This window comes from Astatotilapia calliptera, chromosome 10 (genome assembly GCF_964374335.1).
Source record: "Astatotilapia calliptera chromosome 10, fAstCal68.1, whole genome shotgun sequence".
Classification (NCBI taxonomy): domain Eukaryota; kingdom Metazoa; phylum Chordata; class Actinopteri; order Cichliformes; family Cichlidae; genus Astatotilapia; species Astatotilapia calliptera.
Window position 1 is genome coordinate 25,924,588 of NC_137431.1, and position 6,873 is coordinate 25,931,460.

The 6,873-nt window shown below is 40.2% G+C and overlaps 1 long non-coding RNA gene across 3 annotated transcripts; it reads left to right on the forward strand.

The window, feature by feature from the left end:
• Window positions 1–1,959: 1,959 nt before the first annotated feature.
• Window positions 1,960–3,401, forward strand: LOC145431316 (uncharacterized). Of its 3 annotated transcripts, none has more exons than XR_013911612.1 (3): window positions 1,960–2,207; window positions 2,422–2,713; window positions 2,870–3,401. It is a non-coding gene; the product is annotated as an uncharacterized LOC145431316 (long non-coding RNA). The 3 variants fall into 3 exon arrangements; XR_013911613.1 differs by having other exon boundaries at window positions 2,422–2,702; XR_013911611.1 differs by having other exon boundaries at window positions 2,422–3,401.
• The last annotated feature ends 3,472 nt before the right edge of the window (window positions 3,402–6,873 follow it).

The window sequence follows — 6,873 nt, forward strand, 5'->3', positions numbered from 1 at the left end:
GCAACAGTTAGTATGAAAACAAAGAATTCCCAGCAGCATGCCCAAAATTTACCCATAAATTATATTTTCCAGTCATTTGTATGAGTAAACACGGATTCCCATCACCTCAGAAACAGAAACAGCTCAGTCTGAATCTTACAAGCGAAAAGAAAATAAACATTTACTTACCATAAATAAAAAAAAATGTGATATCAAAATCCCCTGAGGGTGTTTTAGGATAATTAGCATGAGAACAAGCCATAATTATGTTGAACTAAAAATAGCGTAAAACAAACTTCATTTGCTTCCTCCACTGGCAAATGTCGACTCTATAACTCAATCAAATCATCATCCATGCACGTCAGTTCACAGGTGAATGAGGGGTATTACCCAACTAAACGGCTTGTCAAACACTCCAGTCATCGCCCCAAACATAATAAACAATATTTCTTTAATTGTCAACACGACCCCCCACGTAGCAGAAGTGAATTTTGGCTAATTTGTTATTGCAGCAAATCGCAATGAGGGGGAAAACCTACTGACTTACATTTCTTGGGAGACTTTGGAGTCACATTATTGCACATTTCTCCGTCCTCAAACTCCGTACTCGGAACTGTGCTCCCCACATGTTTATGTTTATACTGATGTGGGCTTTGGTAACGATTTTAAAATCCTTCAACCAGACTGTTACATTGGATGTTCCAGTTGACATGATTTACAGCTATTAATTAAACACAATATGTCAGCATTGTTTATACAGTAATTCTGAGGGCAACACTGGCGATATATTACAAAACGCAGTGTATGATTATAGTTTCAAGTTAATTAAACACCCGCGGCAGACAAAAGTGCTCATCAAGACTTGAATTTAAACCAAAACATAACAATCAGGCCTCCAACTGCACATGGAAAATGCTTTTTTGTTGTTGTTTTTTGTATTTGCAATGCAAGTTGGGACAGTTAAGAAGAGTTACTGCATGACTGAAATGCCCCTTAAATCCCCAAGAGTGTCTGTGGGCATGTGGACTACATGGAAAAATAAGAAAGAATGTAAAGGGAAAACAAAGAAGAAGAATAAGGCTGTCATCACGCGCTTTTCATCTATCATCGGTAAAATATGTAATTATCAGTCCGGAAGAGCGGCACTCCTCCTAGTCTCCTCTTTTCCTCTGTGAATGTGTGTGTGTTTGTTTTCTCAGCCGCCTTAAAACCTCTCTTTCACACACACACAAGGACACAAGTTCATAAACAGACAACTGTGATCCTCGGATCCTCTGCTGAGCTCCGCGCTTTGTCAGAGGCATTTTATTTGTAGGGCAAAAAAAAAAAAAAAAGAGTTGCTTCTTCTTTTCCACCTCCCACAATATCCTAAATCCAGTTTTCCTTTTTTCTACCTCCCACATTTAACATTTTTTTTCTATGCAGTTATTGACTTTCACATCTGCCAGTAGCTGGAAATACCTGGTACAGAAGTATTTAAACCCTCATTTAAGCACATGGGTGTTTTCATGGACTAAAAACATCCTGGCATCATGAAATTGTGTCTGAACATCTTATCACTAAGAGGTTTTTGCTTTTCATGCAACATTTCAGATCATCTCACCATTTGGATTTCCGGGAATAATTTTAATTTGGATTGTATTAAATTACATAACAACCTAAAAACGTGCCATGAAACCAATTTAAATTTTCAGGTCTCAGGGTCAAGCTAATCTACAGTTTCTTAATGGGAAAAGTTCATTTATGGTTCAGTATTTAAGCTAATTCAGCCTACACAATAATGGTGTGCATTTGAAAGCTGTCAGCATCTATCCAATAGATGCTCTATTGCAGGGGTAGGGAACTCAAGGCCTTGAGAGCCGGTGTCCTGCAGATTTTAGATGTGTTGCTGATCCAACACAGCTGATTTAAATGGCTAAATTACCTCCTCAACATGTCTTGAAGTTCTACAGAGGCCTGGTAATGAACTAATCATTTGATTCAGGTGTGTTGACCCAGGGTGACCCAGGTTTCTTGTCATCTTCAAGAAACCACTCTGCAATGATTTGAGCTTTTTGACTTTGTGCTGGAAACAGCCATCAGAAGATGGGCACACTAGGCTGTGGCGTTGAACCATGCTCAGGTGGTACTAACCACCACTGCTAGCTGCCTGAATTGTCAATACGAGACAGGATGGATGCATGTTTTCATGTTTATACCAGTTTCTGATCTCCTGTTGTCCAGTTTTGGTGAGCTAGTGCAAACTGTAGCCTCAGTTTTTTGTTCTTAGCTGAGTTGCTGCCACGTGATTGGCTGATTAGATATTTATGTTAAAGAGCAGTGGAACAGATATACCTAATAACAGTTACTAATTTGCATACAGTCAAGATTGTAAGTTACACCTGCTGTTTTACGCTGCTGTCTGCACTGCTACGCTTGGGTGCTCCTGTGTCTAATTTACAGGTATCAACACGTGAGCTTTATCTGGATAGACGGTCTACGTCATGAGATTTCCATACGCCAATTTGTCACAACATCTAACCCAGGTCATGGGAAGTAATGGCAACTTCAAAACTGAGTCAGTCTGTTACTCAGCAGGCAAAAATATGATGCTAAGGCGACCTGCCCAGGGTGTACCCTGCCTCTCGCCCTAAGACAGCTGGGATAGGCACCAGCCCACGAGCGACCCTGAAAAGGATAAGCAGAAGCGAATGGATGACTAGATGGAGGTTTCAAAATACAAAGTACAAAAACGGTGTAGTGATGTCACAGCAGCTAACAGTGACTTTTTTCTTTTTTAGCATTTTCTTTATTCAGACATATCCAGAAACAGAGATGTTAAATCCATATATGGTTTTCTTTTGTCTCCAGCTTAAAGTAAATAAAAGTATTGTTTGATTTCTTTAAACAGGTGAAGGATGCCAGCAGTGTTTTTTGGAAAACACTGTGAACTTGTTACACAAACATCACCTGATCCAAATCTTCCAAACTGATAGGAAACTCCTTGGAAATCTTGTTTGCTAGAGAGCTAAACAAATAAAGTTAACAGCTATCCATTGTCAAATCAAAAGACTTCTAATCAACATTTTGTTTACATGCCCTCAGTAAGTCAAACACATTGTAACAGAATCACCTCTCCTCCAGCATCCATGAGATAAGGATTTTCCCGGGTGGCCCGACTCCTGCCGGGAACAGAGCTAATCCGTTAAGATGAACAGCAGCGTTTTGTAAACAGGGAACAATGCATAAAAATGGCTGTAATTCCTAAATGGTTAATTTTTTTAAAAAAATTGTAAATCACCTTAAATTAAAGCTGAAATTCTGCACTTCATTCACATATTGATTGGTTTTAAATCTACAACAAAATAATGTGGTTTGGCCCCAAAAATGTATGCATCTGTGCTGCAGATGATGTCTGTGTCCCCTTCTTTATCAGGGTAAAAGTAGAGGACATTTTGAAACTAGGATCCAGGCTCCCCTCTTCAATCCGCGGAGCAGAAACGAGCAGCAGCAGCATCTCCAACATTCGAGACTAGAGAGGTTCACAGCAGGAGCTTAATTAAAACAAACTGGCAGTGCTGTCGTACACACAGATGTGGGTGAAACAACCGGAGCCGCTAAGTCTCCCGAACTAAATAAACTGGTGCCGCCAAATAAGACCGTGTCCAGACAAATGTGAGGAAAACGCTTGCAATCACTGTTTATGTGGTTTGTGATGTGAAATACACACATTTTCGGTCAGTCTCAAAAATACACAAAAAGACATCAACACATCTAAAGCTCATAATATTTTGTTTAAAAAACAGGGATGAGTGGAAAAAACTGTTTGTGAGTTTGTATGACAAAGTCTTGAAGACCCCACGACCCCCGTTCCCACCGTTTATGATAAGCCGAGGTAACTCCTTGGCTGTACTCCAAAGTCAGGCATGCCAGGTGAACTGGTGATTCTAAACTGGCCGTGGATGACAAAGTGTTTACAGTTTATAAGTCCTGGATGGATGGATGGTTAAATGTGGCTAAAGTGCTGTTACTCATCACCAAGTTAGCAAGTGGTTGCTGAAATTGATCACAAAGTTTACCAGTGATTTGCTCTGTTTGTCTTGCTGTTGTTTAGTGAATGGTGAACGCTCGTGAAAATGGTTTAACAGAGGAAACAAAATAAAAACTAACTGAAAGACAATAGAATGAAAATTGAATATGGGGCCAGTTTCTCCCTCAGCCTCAGTTGAAGAAGACATTTTAATCTCAAGGGTCTTACTGGGCAAATAATAGTAATTGGATGATCTTCTGTTTTTAAGACACCCTTTCCATTAGACATACTGTTTTGACCCACTGTTGACGTGAGATTTTTATGTTAAGTTTAGTGAAAATAAGCGTTTTCTGACTTCTTTGAGGCCTTTATTAGTCAGCCAGTTTAGATATATAAAGGGATACAAATTAAGCTGTGGATGTTGCAGATGTGTTATCCAGTTCTGTTTTCAGCTTTGTGAAGCACATTATACATCGCAAAGATCTGCTATGGAAGGTGTTACTTAAAAAAAAAGAAAAAAAAACACCAGTTAAATGAGAAGAGAAGAACAACGCAGAGAGACACAGACTTTAAATTAATCACTGTGAGCGTAAACATGCACTATCTGTGATAACATACAATATTTGTTTGACTGTGATCTCTCTGGTATGTCAGCGAATGCTGTGTTTGTACCACCAATGACAAATCTGTGCTCCTCCCTCTGTTTGTTTGGCTTTGTTTTGCTTTCATCTACAAACCTCCAGAACAAGACAAGGGCCAGCTGTTCTTACCAGAGGACGAGGAGGAGGAGGAGGGCAGAGAAAGTGACCTCCTGCTCTCACCCAGAGGTCAGCAGGGAGGTTGTGTTTGTCCGAAAGTGATGGAAAATGGTCAGTTTGTTTAAGAAAAGTCATACTGAAGAAAACAGTGTGGGCATATTTCTAGGTTATTATTAGAATGGGAGAGGTTTAATGTAATCCGCGCCTCTTTCACTTGTTTTTATTTGAAAACTGACCTACAAATTGTGTAAAATCTCAAATATTCCTAATTTCACATAAGAACGTCTTGTTTTTTTTAACGTTTCTATATCATCAGTATTTGCGATTATTTACAGATGACAATATGGCAGATTGTTGGTGTGGTCACAAACTAAACTGTTGCACAATTAGCAGAAAAGCAGCATGTTTCCACCCAAACATGAGTTTCTGATCCGTGAGCTGCAGAAACGGTCTGTCTCAAAGCTGTAGTGAGCGCCGTGGGGTGATAGACAGTCTGGCGAGAGCCCCGGTGACCGGGAGGCTCAAACTGTGACCAGCATCTGACCACACAGCTACGGGTCAGTCTACACAGAGACAGACAGGGCGACGGCGGCCGGGGTTTCCTCCAGAAGACGTTAATGATCCAGAGACAAAGAAACGGTCGAGAGAAAAGCACTCTGTCTGCCATTAGGGGCACCGCTGTTACATTTAATTTAACCCAATAACAGACAGTGCAAACACACTATCAGTTAATCAGTGGTGACCTGCTGAGCAGAATCACAGAGATTATAAGGTAGCTGGTCTCATAACCAAAAGATACTCATTCACTTGTTTTCTCAGGAATCTTAGTATTTAATAATATAATTGCATTTCTGTTTGACCTAATTAACACTTGTGTATGAGCATCATACATTCTCCTACACAACGACAATGCATGTGAACAATATTGAAAAATATTATTTTTCAAATGCAAGCATGGAGAAAAGTTACCAGCCTTTTCTTAATGTCTCGTTGATTAGGTGATAGTGAGATATTTTATGAGCTATGTGCTGGAAACTACAGCAAATCTCTTAGAAAATGGCGTACTGGAGCTAAAATTATACACTTTTGGCCGATGTCCACATTTACAAACCCATAACTCACGACAGAAATGAGCAGAACAGGTAAGCGCCTGCTCGGTGCTGCTAAGCATGGAAACTACTGCAGACAGAGGCCTTTCTGTCTAAACTGAGGAGGAAACGCAGGCGTCATGCAGCACCAGGACGTCCTGACAGGCAGGCGGCCGCTCCGACCAATTAAAAGGTGAGAGCAGAGGAAGAGCAGGATGTCAGGAGCTGTGCCCGAGCCGTCTGGGCTTCCCTGTAACATTGGGATTACTGTAATTCTCTATTTCAGGCAGTTCTACTACAGCTTATTTCAACTGTCTGAGATTTTCCTCAACCACTTTCAAATGTAAACCTTCACTCAGCATGAAATCTAAACTGTGTCATGAAAAGTCATGAAAGGGAAAATTCAAGAGTTAGCTCGACATCGAAGAGAGAAAAAGACAATGAAACACTCTGAGCCATATATCATAGAGAATAATAGTGCAATATAAAAGTCACATGAGCGGATGTGCTGATGTTTTGCCTTTTTAACTCTTCTTCAGCAGCTGATTATAACAGGGTGTAGCTGAGATTGATGGGTTTGGATATAAAAAAGAATCAAATGACATATCAGTGATATAATGTTCATCATCATGGGGAAAAGACGGCAATTCCTAATTCCTCAGCCAGAGTAATAGACAGACCAGCACTGAGGCAAACAGCAAATGCCTCTGAAAAAACAGAGTGTAGATATCCACAATCTGCTGGAAGTAAACGTGTCATCGCTGAATACAATAAATGTACAGTTTCCTACTTTTACCTGTCTATGTAACTCTACTTTTAACAAAAATATCTAAGAGGAACATTTCTCAGCTGCTCCAACTTTTGGAAAGTCAAACTGAAAAACCTAACAGTGACATACACAAGTTGTTACTTTATGAGGATCATCCTTCTCTTTTCTGAGAAATGCACTTTACATACACTCTCCTCCCTGTGCCACAAGCAGCAGGCGCACCTCGCAAACGGAGGGCACCCTTACTCCCAGCAAATGGGCGATAGAAAA